Source organism: Photinus pyralis, unplaced genomic scaffold (genome assembly GCF_008802855.1).
Source record: "Photinus pyralis isolate 1611_PpyrPB1 unplaced genomic scaffold, Ppyr1.3 Ppyr1.4_LG6, whole genome shotgun sequence".
Lineage (NCBI taxonomy): Eukaryota > Metazoa > Arthropoda > Insecta > Coleoptera > Lampyridae > Photinus > Photinus pyralis.
The window spans coordinates 4,823,381-4,841,551 of NW_022170663.1; positions in this window are offsets into that span (position 1 = coordinate 4,823,381).

Genomic DNA, 18,171 nt, shown 5'->3' on the forward strand with positions numbered 1-18,171 from the left:
AGATAAAAATATAGCTAGAGGGACAGAATTAGAAAACCCTAGGAGAATAAACAAATTAGCTCAATGTTGCGAATAAGAGTGCTTTGCGACATATTATCAATATGTTTATTCATTTCTCGATACGCAACGTAAAAATGAATGAATGCATATACAGGGTGTCCAATTAGTGCGTGCGGTATCGGATGCAGGCCCGTAGCCAGGTGGCAGACAATTTTCTTTATATTCTTTTTATTATTATCTTATTATTATATTATTAACATTTGATGTGTCAATTATCATTGGAGGTTTAAATGTATCCTCGCCAGGAGAGAAAAAGTTCGAATAATGTCGCAGAGCTCACATTATAATATACCCGCTATCGGCAAACTGGCCGATAGGCAACACACAATACAAATTCTCCTAAATATTGTTTTCCCTTTGTGAGTACTATACCCTCAAACATTTTTGAGATATTAACAATTAAGTTTTCACATCGCCAGGAGATGCGTTTCGTTTAGGCCATGATTCCGCCCTTTTAGAGTACCTTCCTCCGACACTCCGTTCTGCAGATATTTGCACTGAAAGTTTTGTCTTCACCAGTGGTTGTATCTCGTCCAGACGTTCTACTTGTCCTTTATGAATACCCTCTTCCAGCACTTCATTTTCAAGATATTTTCTTTAACTTGAGCAGTGGATATGGATTTGTTGACACCTGCAAGACGTGATTTATTTCTTATTTCAACAGTTACAGGGGCAGCGAAAACCTCAACGCAAATCTGGTGCGTTACGTACGTGACTCCCGCTCAGACGTGTGTACTCGAAGTTCACTGCCTGGTGCGTCATGTGCAGACATCCAAAGTCATGCTTATTCAGAGATATGTTTCCCGAATCCAAAAGCTCCATAAGCCCAGAGCTTGGAAAATGTTTCCAGGAGACATGTGAGACCCTCACTCGCGATAAACGTATATCGGCCGCGTGGAGAGCCCCAGTGCCCCCACTCTTTTGCACCACGGAAGGAAAAGGAGTCCAACGTCAGATCGATAACTTCCTGCCTAGGTACACCAGAAGGTGGTCGCCCGTCGAGTTTGTATCAGTGCTGCCCCACGCAACATGCTGTGCGTTTGCATCACAGCCAACCACAAGAACGAGCCCACCATTTTGACAGTACTCTATCGACATAAATGCAAGTCCTAGGGTTTACTGGGGTGTCCCTCTTATACCATGCGATCAAAAATGAGTTGTTGTCGAGTGACCTTTGGAATTTTTGTTTACATGGGAAATCGTACTTAACTTAAACTTCCAAAGGCGGCTCGACAGCAACTCATTTTTGATCGCCCGTTAATAAGGTCCTCCACCTGACCCAGACGTCTTACTCGTCCCCTGTAAATCCAAGGTTCTTGTATGATGCATACGTCTGTCTGCTTTACAGCATTTTGCCGGCATATTGAACAAGTCGACCCCTTACTGTGCTGCAAATTGCTCTGTAAGAAGGTTATCTAGTCCATCGGATTGATGTACTAGGTTTTCCCTCCTTCCCCAGTGATACCAAGAACCGCCACACGAGCAAAACCGAAAGCGAAAGCAAATCCCGACTTCCCATGGAGGTCGATAACGACGGAATGGGCCCCTTCCGTCGCACCTGAACTGGGTCTCGCTGTTCCGGTGGAGCCCTTTTCCTTACTTACCTTCAGCAGCCGGAGCACTCGCTCTCGTCACAAATGGGACGTGCGAGACCCCCACGTTCGCTTGTAAGTTCTGGCGCTGGCGTGCTTGATAGGATACCTCATCGGCACCAAAATGCGAAGAGGACCCTACCAACTGCTTCCTGCGGAAGAACGTCCTCCATAACCTGGTCCTGAAACCAGGGTTTTGTTTCTGGAGGCGCTTTAAGATGGCGGCCGTGTCATCTGGGAGCCCGTATAACATAGCCAGGATTCCATCGGAACCCTGCCAGCCAAGAGAAGGGTCCCCCACCATCTCGCCAACAACTGCATTCAATGCAGCCATAATGCACCTCGACTGTAGTTCAGAGATGTCCACCTCCGGGTGCGACACCGGAACAATGGCCACCCTGAGCGCAGTCGCAGCGATTTGCGCATAGGTTCGTTGTGCACCCGTAACTTTAGGTGCTCCAGAACATTTGGGTTTTTTTTTAGGCTGCCCTGAAGCAAACCCTGGAGCACTTTCCTCCGATCTGAAACACTTGGTACCTGACGTCGGGTTGAGCCAACGACCCAGACACAGCCTTAGGCTCTGGCTCGCTCGACCCAAGGTTTTACCCTCGCGCCGGCGCTTCTTGGAGCTCATCACCAGGTCCTGCGATGGAGCCGTCTCCTTTTTCGTGGAGAGTGTCCGTTAGTAGACCCCTTGCGGGCCCGGATTGGTACACCCCCCCCCCTCCTCCCAGCTAACAAAAATTAAGAATGTACAGGGTGTGTTTTTTAGAGCTACAAGAATCTATGAATGGAAAAACTAATCAGGATAACATTCTGCATAACTTTGCCTATTTGTGCGACTTGATACCTTTTACGGATCACGAGATCCCTATAGTGAAAGTGAAAAAAAAACTCACCCTGTATGTAGACCTTCCCAAAAATTAACGATTTCATTCCTATACCATATTGTTGCATTCATCAGGGACGTCAAAGTGTTTTTGGTTCATGTTCAAATGAAAGGAAGTATATTTATGTAGGTACCTTGTTTGCGAAGTGAATCACAAACGTTACGTTTTTTGTATACGCAAAACAATTACAAATCGAGATAATGAATTTGTTTACGGTTCATTACAAATTGTTGTATACTAACATTAACTTTATGCCTGTGAATAATATCACAAAAAATGATACTATAAGGTAGGTAAAAATTGACTCATTTTTCTTGATGGTAGAGGGTAGAGACATCTACGTTTTACAATTTAAAGTATTGAAAACCATTACAATTCTTGCCATAGACCGACGCTTCTGATAAAATCAATAGCGGAAGTTTCGAACATTTCACCTGTGGCATCATCTGAAAGCATTTTCCAATATAAAAGGAAATTGATTTAGATTGCAGATTTAGGTTGCGTAACCTACACTCTACAGGATTCTACCGCACCTCGGCGGTGAAGCAAAATCCAATATTGTAGTTACCATTATATTCCAGCTAGCATTGAAAATAATACACAGGCAGATGGCGCCTAACTTTCCTCGTTGAATTATATTTCACTTCGCACAAAGGGTACTAACGTGTTTCTAAACAATTAAGCATACTGTTCGAATAGTTATGGATCAATAAATAGGTGGTAAAACACAATATTTATATAACGATTGGTGCTAATTGGTTAGAAGATTAAACGTTAAATACCAATTATTTGGGATAACAACCTGCATTGGAAAAGTAATCCAATATAATAATAGCGGTCATTAGTTCTAAATGTTAGATCCAATTAAAACTAAACGTGCTTAGAATTTTGGAAATAAAACCATGCGCCACCAACTGTCAATACATAATCCCTTAAAGTATAATATCGCACTAATTAGTCTGTTAAAAATCTGCAAAAAGTGATTTAGTAAAGTTTGAATTTGTTGCCTACCGAGGCGCTCTTTACTAATTAAAAAAGTAAAACGTACAATTTTAATTACTACTCAATTTGCAGATTGAATAATGAATTTAGGGAATAACCGAAACTAAAACGTGATAGCCTACAGGGAATTCTGTACATTGTATTTCACCCTCAGCACATCTATAGGGGAGTATATTGACAAACCATTAAACAATAAACACGGATAGAACAAATTAATAAATTAATTACTTAATTTAAATTAACGTACAGGAATCTTTCCAAATTCGATTTGTTAATTGATATATGTAATTAAACAATCAGAGTGCATATTACTCCAGACAAGAATGGACCTTTTTAATCATTGTAACATTTCCTATACCGCTTCAATAAAATTTCCGCCGCGAGTCGGTTACTACGAAAATTCAAAACGTAGGACAAAGGATTGCTGCAACGCTAGTGGCGCCCGTCGTCGCGACGTCATCCGTTTTATACTGACCATTGATATTAAAACATGGTCCAGTAATTTGTGTTTCCATTCCACTTTAAAATGTGCTCGGATTTCAAGTTATTTGCTTGCATTTCGGAGCTGTTTTAAGGATTAAATAAATTTCTCAGTTTTTTAAACGCCCCGTACACGTTAAATATACTTGCACAATATTTAGTGGAATCTATAAAACCCTTCGCAACTTTGCCATAAAACTTGGGCGATTTGTATTCAGCGCCATCCCTTAAGTGTTTGTTATCCCGTCTTAACTCACTTTATTGCTCACGTTGTACGTATGTAAGTGTGTTGTAAGGGAAGACACAGATTATTTCTAGGACAATGCAAGTCGCAGTCTATTGTGTTTGGTTTATATTTAAAATTAATTATGGTTTTATGGTTTACAGATTTTGGAATGTTTTTTTTTATTAATTAGCCCTATCGGGATTGATGCCCATGTGGCTAACAGGAATGGAAACAAAATGACAAGGATGACACTCTTCACTCCATGCGGTCTTTCATGGAGACTTTTAATCAGAACAGTGCGGTTTTAATCGGTGACGTGTATATATTAATTGACATTAACGCTTAGCACATTATAAACCAGTTCCACATTCCCACCGACGCTTCTTGATTTGGAGAATATGGAACATCCCTCTCCAAGGGCAAATGGGTTTTAGTTTTTAGCATCGCCACCCCCATCTCGTTAGCTCCATCAAGTTAACCCCCCGTCCAGTTCAAAAAAGTGTAATTAACATTTTTAAATAGTGCGTTGTGCTAAATTGTGTTGATCCAATTTTAATTTGTGCTGATTTGGAAAATCAGTGTGCCTTGAATCGAAACGGAGGGCCCAATTTTATTCTCAGCCCCCAAAAGTATTTTTTCAATTTTGTGTTTTGCTCAGCATAGGAAGATTTACACATGTACCGATTCACAGAGAACGTGAAAATAAGTTTGGCGATAACCAGCAGTTAGAGCCAGCCACAATCTCTTGGGACCTAAAAGTTGCGTTCCGTTTTGTCTAAAGTCGAGCATGTGACAAAAATCCAGGTTTACTATTCGTTTAAAGGGGTATACTATAGTCGAGATCGTAACAGTTAGTTACCAACTCATGCCTGGTCTTCTCATATTATCAAATTTTGATTTTCAAATAATGTTACATTCCCACCAAAATTATTTTGGTCGCTAGCTCATTTCGAAATGTTTTCAATGATATTGGACCTTTTTCTTCTTTTCGACTTAATTTTGCTGACGGTTGAACGTGAATTTTGCACAAAAATTAAAACTACACTGCCTCGAAACTTAATCTGAATTCTTCGTCAACTATAAATCCACGCCGCTAAAACTTCTGGGTCATTGACTTAAATATTTTTAACCGCTCGACGTAAACACTATCGTGACTTAACTACCAAATTCTTTTATTCACAATTATTCTTCTCTATCAATAAAACTCATTTTTTCCAGTCAATGGGATCCCTTTTTGAGCTGTCAATCATAGCCTACGTCGACTTTCTTTTGCTAATTTAGCGGTTCCCATAAAACTTCATAGCGGCGTTAACTTTGTCGCGCCCCACGACCTCCTAGCCCAGCCTTCACACGCACCGGGGCCTAATCCAGAACACTGGCCCACATAAAAAATTAGAAAATCCTACTAAAGAAATATGTCCATGATTTCCGGTTAAAAAGTTGGGAAAACCAAGATTAATTTTTTTATTTTTCTTTTGTTTCTCTTTTTGGGGCAGGAGTATTGTTTTTCGTTTCAATATTTGCAGGGCATTTCTTACTTTTACTTTGTAACAAAAACACTATCAAGACCTAACAACTGACAGTTTTCTCCGTTGCGTTCTTCTCCTTCTTCTCCACTTCTGTACGATGTTTCGCCAATTTGTTTTTGCTGCTCAGTAGTATATTTGTTTTCGATTTGTTCAATCCTGACTGCATCGTTCAAAATTTATTACATGATTTTTACTGTTCTATCACGATCTTCTATATTATATCCCAATTTTCTCTTTTCTTCTAATGAATAATTTTTTGAAAATGTCTTGCTATATAGGATGTTTCTACTCAAAGTGGACAACGCAATAGGGGTTATAAAACTAACACTTTTTTAAAGTCATTTTTTTCAGGTTGGCTTTTGTTCCCGAATGGTGGACCTTTTTTTGTAATTCCTCTATACCGATTTCAAAACATCAAGTTTTTTTTTATCAGCAGTTTAATATCTGCAACTTTTGTACAACACTTTTTTTCAAAAAATTTACAACAAAATAGTATTCATTTTAAATTCTGGAAATTTTGTGCTATTCAATTTACATAATTTCAAATGAAAACCTTGATTTTTTCCAGCCATTTAAATTTTTTGAATTTTAGATACGTGTAAAATTGTATATACAGGGTGTTACAGGACCGCATGTAAAAAAAAATGAGTGATGAGGGGATCAGGACAAGCACTTTTTCCAAATACACCGAGGGTGGCTCCCAAACGAAACACGTTGGACCCTGTATACCGGTTCATATGATTAGTAGGATTGAGTTAGTCAAACGTGCTACTCAGAACGCGTGAATTGTTGAGCAGAGATAGCGGTAAACCGTCCAGTTTCGTTGGTTCCGTCTAGATAGAGCCGAGATAACGTAAATAGATAGAAATAAGGGCCTGCGATTCGGTAAAAGGGGACGCTGGTTTCAGGGAGGGGGCATCGGCCGTATTAACGTATATTAGTCTTCGAGAAAAAAACAAGAAAATGTGAAAAAAGTATAAAAGTCAATTAGAAAATAAACGAAAACCGTCCGTGCGTCCAAGTTCGAAAATGGTGACAGTTCTAAAAATAAATTGACAGTAAAAGAAAGCCAGATTTGGAGGTAATTTCAACCTTGTAATTACCGTGAACGTGTCGGCGTTTCGGTGACCTCATTAATAGGAGATTATAGTAAAAAGTTGCTTCGTCAAATAGGGGCAAATCAGTATTGACAATTGTGGAATAAATTTATACAATTACAAACAGATGGTTCCGGTGAATAAATCATAGTGCCGTTTCAATTAAAGAAAGACTCTTAATTCGGAAACGAAAAATTAACCAGTTTCAGTGGAACTCGTTTGACTTTTTTTAGTATTTAACATATTGCGGAAGTAGAAAGCTTAGTTAGAAAGCTTAGTTTGAAAGCATATACGAAAAGGTAGTCGTCCGAAGAAGATTCATGACAAACTTCAACTGTATTTTCACCCCTATTTTATCCACTTCTAAGCCGCCATGTTTTCAAGAAAGGTAGTAGGTACCGTTTGTGCTCTAAGGAAACCATTGATTCTCGAACACATTTTAATTAAGGTAACAGCGAACTGGTTCAGCACTTGGCACCTTAACTTAAACCCGTCCAAGTCAAAGGCAAAAATTTTCACACTAAAACGGATCAACAATCCGCCATACATAACAGTTAACAATGAGAATATTCCGTGGAACCCAGATGACCGAGCCGTGAAATACCTAGGCATACACCTTGACAAACGATTAAGTTGGGGGAACCACATCAACAAGAAACTCAACGAAGCCCATACCCGCCTAGTCCAACTCTACCCAATCATCAACAAAAAATCACCATTAAAAATACCATGTGGGACACTGATATATACCTCTGTTATCAGACCTCTACTAACATATGGCTGCCCAGTATGGCGCAACGCAAGACCCACACACCTTAAGAAGATCCAAACCTTTCAAAATAAGGTCCTCCGCATGGTGCTCAACGCGCCATGGTATATAAGGAACCAGCAAATCCATCGCGAAACCAGCGTTCCAATGCTCAACGAAGTCTACAAAAACATGTCTAAACGCTACTTTAGCAATCTGCCAAGCTGCCCGGCCACCAAAAACTACCCAATCGGAAGAAGAAACATTCATCGACGCCTGAAGCGCAAGCTGCCACAAGACATTATGTTAAACAGTTCAAGTGACAATGAGTGAATCTATAAATTAATTAAATAATTTTCCAAATTTTTAGTTATGGGCTAACTACCCTCTAGTGCCTAAAACACGTGACAAGTAACTGTCCAAACAGCCGAGCAAAGTAGACTCTTACTGAACGGGCTTAATTATACTTAAAAAAAAAAAAAAAAATTAAGGTAACGTATCTTTTTTGATTTGTATACAAAATAATGAACGGTTTCCTTTAAGAAATTGCATTAAATTTCTTTTAAAAGTACTCAGGATATTCTCAAACAAATCGATCAGTGTAAATTGATTGCACGGAACGTATTTGTCTTCATTTTTTTGGAAAGAGAAATTGGATTGATTTTGATTTTTCAAAATATATTCAATCTGTTCTGATTCCTTTAATTATGAAAGTTTATTTGCAAGAAAATAATCTTTGACGTTCTCTCACTAAATTTTTACATATAACAACTCTGCCTAGCAACCATAACCGCCCAACCATTGTTCAAAAATATAAGAAATCATTTAAATAATTTGTAATAAAAAAATTGTCATGCAGTAGAGAGTTAATGTTATTTAGTACGAACGAGGTGTTTATTTAACAAATATAGGTAAGTATTGTAGCGAACATTCCAGAAATTTCCATAGACATCGAGGAAAGTACGAAAGCGGATGTGATCTTTCCGAGAAATATTTTATTCTCGAATGTTCGCGACCGCTCGGGAACATTCGACTTTACTATATAAGCAAATCGGATTGCGTTACACTTCGATAGTTTCTTGTTATGATATAAATTGTGAGTGATAAATTGTAATTACTGTTATAAATTAATCCATTTTAAGATTCTTGTAAATTTATTGTTAATTAATTGTTATAAATAAACCACGTAATTCAATTTACGTTACAGTATTAAACATTTTAATAATTTTGCGTACATACACATAAAATGGTTGGCCGTTAAGTACAAACGTGCAAATGTAAATATTCCTAAACATCTACATGAGATATTAGAAAATGCGAAAAATCGGGATTGTATTTCTTTACAAGGATAAGTAACTTTAAAAGTTGTGGAAAATTAGTAATAAAATTTATGTTCTTAATGCAACTTTACTGCTGATGTGTGAAGCAAAAATTTACGTCCCTCGCGTCGTATACAATATTTTATGTCCATTAACTATATCGAAGAGAACTGTGAACGTGAACACAATAGGTTACGTTAACAGAAAATTGCTTTTCAGTTCATTTAGCTACCGTAATACTCCTCGAGTAAGTGAACTAGGGTTTGTAGTGGTTGTTTTGAATTGCTAATATTTTAAAATTATTTCGCAGATACAGTCCAGGCATATAAAACAGAAGTGTCTGGTTGTAATATAGAACAATGGAATTTCAGTCGTATTTTCCATTTCTGTATATGCCGTTACATTCATAAAGCTTTCAAGACAAATAAACGGTGTCAAACAGAAAGAAACATTGATGCAATTTCCTGAAAACTCAAATTATTTAAACAGAGTCATTGAATAAAGTGCTTATTCAATGACAGTATAAATGCAGCATCCACGAACAAAAAAACTAACGATCGCGATATGATCATTTGATTCTATGATTTGCATACATCAGGGGGTGGTAATGCGGCATTTTCGTTCTCGTAGCAAAATGGATGCTTAGTGTCAGGTTTTCAGGGAATATATTAAGAGTCTTCTTTACCTAAGCGCAACTTTGGAGAGACATGATATTCTTGCTCTTGCTTTGTCAACTCCTGTCTTGGTCCTTAGTTAGTACCCGCCGACACTGTGCAGCGACGCCACTTGCTACACTCAAATTGTTGATTTACCGCCCCCCACGATACAGACTTTATTTACAAAAAATATGATTTCATTTTTTGGTCGGTTTACTTCTTCCATAAATCGTCTTGATCGAGAGTAAAAAATAGAACAGATTAGCGTAATAATCGGTGCAAAACATCTAATCTTTAAACAATCGGTTTCAGTTGCTATAAACTTAAAAAAAAATAGTTTTTGTAGATAAAGGTCTAAATTTATAAAATAGTTCTTAAAATTTTTTTTTGAAAAACAACTTGCGTTTTTATGGCGGGCGCTCTTATGGAAATTTACATTGGGTGCAGTGGGTACAGAAGACTCTTAAAACCCAAAATCCGCATAGGCGTTCGCAACCACTATTTTATATCATGGTACAAACGCCCTTAGCTAAATAGTCAGCTTTAACCCCAAAGAGTTGTGGAACACAATTGAATTAGCGATAAATTAATACATAATTGAGTGTGACTTTGACCATAGACTAGTGTAATTAGTCCATGCTTTGACGTATTGATAAACGCAGTGGCGGATTTAAATTTTTTGCGCCCCTTGGCACACCGAAAGATATGCGCCTCAAAATAATGTTTAAATTACAATAAATTTTAAAATAAAAATTAAATTATAACATGAAATTCTGAAAACTAATATGAAAAGAAACTATCTACCAATTCCAATTTATTTCATAATTTTAATTAAACATTTTTGTCATTTGTAACTTGTTAGGGGACTTATTTTAAAACTTAACATATTACATAAAATAAATATAGTGCAAAAAATGCCGCCCCCTAAAGCTGCCGCCCCTAGGCACGTGCCTAGTGTGCCTATGTGTACATCCGCCGCTGCTGATAAACGGAAGCCTGACAAAGAAATGATCTGCGGTTATTCAACACGAAAATAAAGTTTTTGAAAATTCCAAAAAACATTTCTATTTTTCAAAAAATAACGTTGGTCTCATTATTTGCATGTTCCGGATTTTTCTAGCGCGATAGTTTAGGCGTGCACCACCTTGGGATAAGAATTCTTGCAGATTGTTTACAAAAGCAGAAAGGGAAACGGAAATTTTTGGATTTTTGGAGTTATAGCTCCCACACTAAAAATGTTTGTTGTCTCTACTAGAGCCTGCTATAGTAGTAGGTACTGAGTTAGCACTTGTAGTACTCCACTGTTACTTTTTCTTTCCATCCCTTGGTCCTACAAGCTGCACATATACCTAACACAGTATGGTAGAACTAGCACTAAATTTCAATTGTTCACGTACAGATCTTAATGTTATAAAGAACCTTCAAAGAAGAATTGAATTTTAAGCTTATGAGATCGAATAATGCAGCAACAATTTGCAAAAAAAAGGCGAACATGAGATCTACACCTCTCGATCAGGCTGACAAGATCGAATGACACAATATCTAAAAATGAAGACTATAAATTCAAAGTAGTCACTTCCCCTATTTAGAATTAATATTCAGAGTTTAAAAGGTTACCAGTTACTCCTTAATTAAAACGATTTGAAACAAAGCTATTACTTTAAGACTGCTATTTCCTTCAGAACGTAAACCCCGTGTGAACTGAAGCGAGAGTAAAAAGTGGGACAAACAACTAAATCTGGAGTCGACATCTACCAAGCTACGAAACCGTTCGCGCCGGAGGGTACATATGTTTCTTCCATTGAACTGGAAATCATCAGCGAAATAATGCTTTACATTTCGTTTTATGTAAACATTCGCGTAACGCTGTTTACTTTCCTATAGGGTTGAAATGTTTGAAAAAGAATTAAAGAGCACTCCAATTGGGAAAGTATTGCTTGAGGCTGCGTTATGTATTTCTTTCAATGATCAAATTTGGCTGCAGTATTTTTGAAGAATTTGTATTTCCACATTTCAATCTTAGAGAAATAAAATGCCCCCCTGAAATTTTATATTCATTTCAAAAAGGATTCCATCATTAGGGGTAAGTGTCTTTTCTCAAATTGATGGACGGAAGATAGTAGTTTAGTACAAAAATAGAATAGATTTTGGATTGACGGTTATGCTAACGCAGAGTGTAATTAGAGGGGACAACTTTTATTATTATTATATGTACAGAGCGGTCCAAATTGGACACTTTCTTATGGAATTGGTATATGAGGGTATCATAATAATTTTAATTTGCTCATTTTGTTGTCGTTAATTTAAATAGTTTAAATATTATGGAAAAACCCCTTAAGATATTACTGGCAAGTGTAATATTTTCAATTAGCCAACAAGGTTTCTATTTTATGTGTATTTTAATAAAGCTGGGTTAATTTTCAGTTAGTTGGATTATATTATTACTCATTTAAAGAAATAAGATTATTAAATTTACAATATAGTTAAGCTAAAACTATTATGAAACGAAGGTCAATTTAGCTGTACCTATAGGTGATAAATTAGGGTTTGGCCATTTTATCTTTATTACGCAATCAAGTCCATAGAGTTTATCATTTGGAATATTAAGTAACCCCAAATCTACGAAAAACGGCGTTAGTATCTTGGTGTGTGGAGGAATTTAAATAATTGATAATTTTAGATTCAGTATACTTGACCGTGATGCATTTTTAATTTTCATTATCTACCAGTTCGACAAGTGATTTCCTATGTTAAGGGAGGTCTAACGGATTCAGCTTTTCTTTCAAGGGGTACAAAAGACTGTAATCCTACCAAAGGACTAGTATTAGTGAACTTAAATGCAAAATTGAAACAAAATGTCCAAAAATCCTTTGTTTAAATTCGATTTTTATTCGTAAATGTAATACAAGATGTTCATGCAAATAATTCTCATGGGTCGATTCCTTTAGGAAAATTACTTCAAACAAGTAACTACTTTATACAAATTAAAAATTTAAAATAACTTAACGGTTACTTGTGTGGGTAATATTTTCTTCTGGTAAAAAATAATATTCTCTCTTCTTGGAAAATGCGCTTTCCTTTAAAGATCTCCGGACACAGAATGCAAAACAAAAATGATTTTCCACTATGTTGACATTAATTCTGCACAATTTATTCATTAAAATTTATTGCGCGTTTGTCTTTAAATTTCCTGCCGTATGCCGTTGTACACAAAATGTTATTTATCGCACAAGGTGCTGTCCGAATGCCTCACTGAACTTTCAGAAACTTGCTTTCAACCGGCCGTTACTGTTAACGATACCAAAAAACTTGTTTATTGATCACGAGATCCTGAGATGTAACTTTTGGTGTTGAAACGTATTGGTTTATTTACGAGAGTACCTACGTTCACGTGCGAATGCGTCTTTTAGGCGCCCCTTCCCCTGCAAATGTTGAAATGTTAACCTAGTTCAGTCACGTGTGACACAATGGTCTAGTGACTAAGACACCCGGTTTGCACTCGGGCGGGCCGAGTTCGATTCTTTGGTACAACAATTTTTTTTTCAAAATGCGTACGGTCTTACTACGAACTCGGCTAACCTCCCCTTTTTAACGCACAATGAAATTACAGGGAACTCGCACTTCGTCACGAGTTTACCTGTTTTTTTCAAAATTTTAAAAATGAAAAATATTGATATTAGATTGTAGATCACAAAACGTTAAACATTGTATAAAAAACGGATATTTTGTGATGCTGGCTAAAAAAATGACTTTGATGACACTGATGGTCAGATTGACTTCAAGACTCAGTTGTCATAACGACAACGGTTTTTATATAGTATAGGGTAGAGTTTTAATAAATACGTCTGTATGCGATGGGGAGAATCTTGCATCTTGTTTCAAAACGGATTTGTAAGCTGCGATAAAAGTTTAACCTCTCTTCGTATTTCTTCTTTAACGAGTTATATGTTATGCGTTACACTCCATATATTGTACTGGATTTATGAGTATTATTTCTTCGCTCAATCTGTGATTTACAAATTGTAAAATAATAATGGGCAATAACTTTTTATTATGGTATTGTTTGCGGTTGCTTTGTACATTGCTCTACATTGTTTCTATCTCGTCAAAATGAAGACTTTATCTGAAATATTGCTTGCTATATTCTCCATTAATTTGGTTTGAGAGGAGCATCCAAAGATAAAAGGGAGAGAAATGATTTGAACAAATTTTCAAAATTTCAGATGACAAACCCTGTATGCCTTTTGACTAGTTAATAGATCTTAAGACGCAATCATGATTATAATACATTCATGCAAAAATCGTAATTTACTTACTAGTGCTTTAAAAAGGGGCGATTGTATCTCCACCACTGTGGTGAAGAAAATTTATGCACTAAAATTAATAACATTAAACACCTTTTGCATTGCTAAGCATTGCAGGGAAAATACACTGTTGGTAGTATAAGGATTATCATTTTTGGAATTAGTAAATAACCGTAAAAATAACTACCGAATTTGATCGGTCTACTTTAAATTTTGCACAAGAAAAAAATCTCAAGCACTGAATTAATGTGTGCGGAATTTCCCGCATTTCTTAATTAATAGTCTATTTTGACGTTAGGGTTAGCTTTATCATGTGTTAGGGGAAAGTTGAAGATACAGGGTGTTAATACAATTGTAGTTTTGAAAAATAGCATTATTGGTTTTCGAGCCAAAATAAAGGGGTCTCCTGGGTATGATTGCCACTAAAGCGATTTCAGAACTGACTGGGCATGCGAATAATAATTATACCACCAGATTTAGTGAGTATCGTTTTTTTTCTCTGTTCGAGAAGGGTGTATTATTTTGGCTAGCTGAAAGAAAGCTTCGGTCTTGATTAAGGTCCATAGAATTAACCCTTCGAGACTGCTTTGTTCTTATCTAGTTTAGAGACCATGCTTATGATTCTATTTTAATTGCAAATGATTTGCAACTGGCTATGAAACGCAGTCCTAGAACTGCCTGGCTTTGTCCGGGAGTCAAGGAATATTGAATCCACTCTTTGTGATCGAGTACGAATTATGCTAACATTTTATTATCATGCTATCCTCCTTTGAAGTTTATTGTGACTATATATATAAGACAATGGTATATTGCCCCTATCTGGTGCATAAATGCTAAATGTGATTATTTTTCTGAATTTTTTGTTGTTGCTTGAATATTGTTGTGTGATGGGTCTCGAAGGTCTCGAAACCCTACTTTGTATGCAATATTACGAACCCAAACCCGTGTATTATCACAATGAGGCATGTACCTGAGCTCTAACCATAAATATGTGTATTCTTCGCCCGTGCATGTCGGGCTCCGTTACAAAACAGCTTAAATAAAGACATTCATTTCCCTGAAAGGTGGTCCCACAATATTTTAAATATGGGTGTAGTCATGATCATGGGGGTTATAAGTCCCTAGAGCTACTCTCATGTGATTATGAGTTTCTGTTAGTTTTGGCAGGAGTTTTGATTTTTGGTGTTGAGTTGCGCAATCGCTTCTCGGCTGAACCTGAGTTATTACACTAGGTACTACGTAACAGTTGTATTGTAACACGAATATGTAAAATATGAAGAAACTCCGGCAATGTGATGCTATATATACATATTTTGGTTAAAGCATTTGGTCGAGTGGCTATCAAGATCTTACTTGTGAAATTGGAGGCGTTAGGGTAGGCGTTAGGTGTATACGAAGAATTAATTTCCTAAATTTCAATTAATTATGTTAAATAGAACAAGGAACATTAGTGTAAATTAGATACAGTCTCAATTAGTAAACAAAACTCTTTTATAACACTCGCTCTTTCAATCACTTTTTATCGTTTCTTCCTTTTACTCACTGCTTAAATCTTCATCATTTTTAACGCAAAAATTTATGTCAGTTGGCACGATTCATTTTAAAATTCAGAAAATCGAAACATTTCAAAATTGTAAACCTTGCCATCGACCGACTATGTGGCTTCGTGTGGTAGGGCGTTGGGCTACATAGCCGGGGGTCGATTGTTCGAACCTGGGCTGAGGTAAGAATTTTTCATCTGAACGATCTGTTAGGGTGCCCCTGATGCTGACAGCGTCTCCATATTGGACGGCAATGGATGTTATTTGAAATAGGAAACTTTTACCACAGAAAGTCATGAGGTTTCTTCCAATAGACTTTAAAAATGATGTTTCCGAGCTGTACGGACCAAAGGTCTAAAACACAAGGGCCGCAAAGAAAAAATTGTCTGATTTTAAGCGGGCACACTTTTCGTGCATCTTCTCCGCTTGAGTTTCACTAGCTGCCCTGGTGGTGATTGATGTTTGGTCTATGCGCCATAATACTAAAGTGACTCAATCTGGTCGTTTTCCATCGTCGCGTGACAAACCTACAAGCTCCAGGATTGAACAAACTTTAATTCTGCCAAGACCTCTCTGAATGATTCAGCTTTGTGGCACGTGAATGTTTTCCTTTGCTAGATTAAACCGCGATGCCCATTTTCTTCTACGACTTTTCCACAGTTGCATTGATGCTTTTGAAATCTCTTGCAGCCAAGGCGGAGAGCCATGCAGGTTTCAAAGTCTTGGTGCCAGGTGCCAGTTTTTCGTCCGAGCCTAAAATTCTTATACCACCTTTCACACCAAAATCTGCGATTTTAGGCTCAACTTGACTTTTCAGTGACTGTTCATTTGACGTGTGGCTTTTCCTCAGTTCTACATCGTTTCGATTCAGGTTCTTTTTGATTTTTGTTGTTAGGTTGTCTATTTTTAAGCCTCCCATGTTAAAAGACTTGTAGGAGAATAGGATCAGTTCTACCCAAGCTATCAAAGAATTGTCCTGAATCGTTTTGTTTATCGTTGCGCACAATGCGCACTCACTCCTTTGCGTAGCGCGTGTTCTGCGCCAGGAAGTGATGTCACACCAATCAGAGACGAGCACGCCCCCTCCCTTTCAGGTTCGTGAAGCGGTTCAACAGCTTTCTCTACCGGTCCAACAGGTTTGTGAAGCGGCCCAACAGCTTTTTCAACTGGCCCAACTGCTTTTCCACACGGTTCAACAACGATTTTGACTGGTACCGGTTCCAAAATATGTTGGACCGCTTCACCAACCTGAAAGGGAGAGCGGGGGGAGGCGTGCTGGTCTCTCATTGGCTGTGACGTCCCGAGCTCGTCTCTGATTGGTGTGACGTCACGTCCTGGCTCAGAACATACGTTGGTGTTCTACACCACATGGTGGATCTATGATGGCAGATCCAAGATGGCGAATCCAAGATGACGGACTCATCCAAGATTTCGTTGCGCAAAGGAATGGGGTGCCAAACACTTACCTTGAAATTATACGATACGGTTAGGTATACAAAAAATCGATAAATCCCAAATACAAAGGTTACCAAACAAAGCAAACGCAAAAAGATCGCCTCTAAATTACGGAGGAAGTGAACGTTGGATTTTCCAAACAGCAAATCGAACTTTGGTGATAACGTTCAAAAATTAAAACTTCTTTAATTCATTTCTCGGTTCCCTGTCATCTCAAAAATGAAATAAGGCCGCTTCCTTCCACACATGTTAATCAGACGCCAGCGCCGTTTGCTCCCACAGCTCTGATTAGCTACCGGTAATTATGCCTATTTAATTGGCCGGGTTGAAATTCCAAAATTCAGAAGTCCAGTAACACTCATGAACATACATTGGTCTTCTACACCAGTGTTTCTCAACCGCCGGTCCACACATCGCGGTCAAATAAGTTGGCGTGGGACGCACAAAGTATAAATTATCCGCTAGTAGAAATATTGACACTTTAGTCTCCAAAAGAGCCCAGCAGAGATCTCATTGATTTTATTTTGTATTTCTTTGTATTGTATCGAATTTCCGCCCACGAAAAATGACTTTTGTACAAATTGGGAACGCGAAAACCGTGTCTCCCAGCTCCAATTTGTAAAAAACTTTCCGTGGGTGGACTCCCCTCTTCCTTTTTCAGACCCCCCGGTCCTCAAATATACACACTTATCCTTCGCCGGTCCCTCTACCACATACGGTTGAGAAACACTGTTCTACACCACATGGCGGATCTATGATGGTAGGTCCAAGATGGCGAATCCAAGATGGCGAATCCAAGATGGCGGACTCATCCAAGATTTCGTTGTGCAAAGGGGTGCCAAACACTTATCTTGAAATTATACGATACGATTAGATATACAAAAAACTCGATAAAGCCCAAATACACACGTTACCACAAAGCAAACGCAAACAGATTGCCTCTAAATTACGGCGGAAGTGAACGCTGGTTTTCCCAAACAACACGTCGAACTGGTGATAACGATAAAAAATTAAAAGTTTTTAAATTAATTTTTCGGTTCCCTGTCATCTCAAAAATTAATTAAGGGCGCTTCCTTTGACATCAAACACATGTTAATCAGACGCCAGTGCCGTTTGCTGCAACAGCTCTGATTAGCCACCGGTAATTATGCCTACTTAATTGGCCGGGTTGAAATTCCAAAATTCGGAAGTCCAGTAACACTCATAGTTTCTTGGAATTTTCGGGTCAGGAATAGTTCTGTGTTATCTATTTTTTTTACCACTGGTTTTCAC